The sequence below is a fragment of the Buceros rhinoceros genome, unplaced genomic scaffold (genome assembly GCF_000710305.1).
Source record: "Buceros rhinoceros silvestris isolate BGI_N320 unplaced genomic scaffold, ASM71030v1 scaffold1013, whole genome shotgun sequence".
NCBI lineage: Eukaryota > Metazoa > Chordata > Aves > Bucerotiformes > Bucerotidae > Buceros > Buceros rhinoceros.
Window position 1 is genome coordinate 5,654 of NW_010402771.1, and position 2,167 is coordinate 7,820.

Below are 2,167 nucleotides of genomic sequence, written 5' to 3' on the forward strand. Positions count from 1 at the left end.
TTATTCTATCTTTTAGCCTGGGCATGACCAGCAGCATGCAGTATTTAAAAGTCTGCTGGCCTCTCCCCAGCATTTTGGGAGGACTGTGAAAGCAATGAGCTCCTTTCTTTTTTGATTACCCTCCACAGGCTGTCCAGTTGGTCTGTCCAGTGAGATGAGAAAAAACAATAATCTGCCTTTGCTGCTGGAGACCATCCTTGGAGGGAAGGATTTGGAGGTGAATAACCTTTGCTTTTTCTGTTTCTGCCTGGGTAGGTGAGGGGAAAGCAGCTGTTGGTAGATGTGAAGTTAGACACGGGAAAAAATATCAACAGACCTCTGGAAAACCTTTAGAAGAAAAGTAGGAGCTTTTCGCACATTAAAGATGAGGCAAAGCTGAGCAGTAGCTGAAGATTGCGAAAATAGCCACAACCCAGTTTGCAGGTGCCCCAGCAAAGGACTTGTGTAGTCCTGGGCACTGTTCACATTTCCAGGGTGGGATAAGGAGTGCTGGGTCTCTGGCCACACAGAGCCACAGACAGTCTTCAGGAATTCACCTCCTAAATGAGCTGGACCTTCAAAGGTGGAGGTGAAAGTTGAGTAAGGGGAATTTGCAGGGGCAGGGGAGCAGGAGGAGTGTCCTGGCACAGGGGGGTGGCCCTGTGCCTTGGTGACAGAGAGACAATAACCATAAGGCTGCACAACAGCGTATGCTGTAAAACCCAGCTGTTGTGTTTTGTCATGATTTCTCTCCACGACTGGGCTCCATATGGGTAGGTGACCTCAGAGGCTGGTAGCGGCTTACACAGCTGGGAGGTGCAGGGGACAAATTTGAGTACAACCTACCTGATAAAATAATTTAGTTTATCAACACCACTAATGTCCAAAAGGCAACACAGCATGCCACTGCTGCCAGGTCACAGCCACTTCCCCACAGCCGTGCCTGCTCAGCTGGATGCGCTTGTGTCCTGGCCTGCAATGGAAACATCACCTACGTCTGCCTAGGACTCTCCTGAAACACTCCAACAACAGCATGAAGGGTCCCCTGTGCTGGCAGAGGCTGCTGTCCACTCTCCCTCCCAGTTAGGTGCAGCTCTCACATACCCCGTGAGAGCCACCATGGGGACATGCCCCTTCAAACCAGCATTTGCCAGCGCTCCTGGGCCAGCATTGTGAGAGCACCTTATCCGACTCCCTCAGTAATGGTCCGTCATACATGGTCTTCACTTCTTGCAACGCAGTGCTTTTAAAACGGACAAAGACATCAGGGTCTGCTGGCTGTTGTAAGTGTTCAGGGCAGAAGCGCTCCACCGGAATTACCACCATGCAAGTTGCAACTCCTGTCTCACTGCTGCCTGCTGTGACATTTTGGCCCCTACGCAGCCATAAAGTAGCTTAGTGGCTGTCAGGGTGTGAGACTGCACGTGAGAGTACAAGAAGAGCCAGGTAATGCTTTTTCTTTCTAAGGGATTTATAAGCCTGGCGAGCAGAACAGATCTAGTTTTTAACTGCAGCTAGAAAAGGGAATCACTCCGAAATGAGAACTCCAATTAACTCCAACATCACTTGAACGAATTAAGCTAGGTCAGAGCTGCAGCAAGCAACCATCGCTAACGAGGTTTCAGTGCCGCCCTGCCTATTTTATACACATCAGATTTCCTGTGAAGGAATCCCTCAGGGCACAACTGTTTGGCTTCTGCTGGAAACTTCAGGAGCCTCTGGCTCAGGAAGATGTTAACTTCAGCCTTGATGCTGCACTAACAAGGCAGCAGGCAGTTGGAGTGCTTCTTTAGCAAATGGCAGATGATTTTAGACAGACATCACAACCTGGAGTTTTCTTTTTTGCAATATACACAAGTGCATAATTTATTTATCTATAGCTCTGGTAATCCTAAATTCTACTTTTTGACACGGACAGTGAATGCAGTTCTTAGTTTTGTTTCAAGCACGCTGCAGACTGCTCTGTCCCTTACCCAAGCAAATGGTATGCTGAGCTGTCTCTTTACTGAGCATCCTACATGCTGCCCAGATGCTGATAACAGCGGGAGGAAGCAGAGTAAGTGAGGCTGCTAGAAGCTGATTTTTCCAGACCTACACCTTCCATACTGCTACATGTTCCAGCAGAAAGAGAGAGATTATTTGCTCTCATCACGTATGGGCCCAGACCAGGCTAAATCCCTGTGACCAC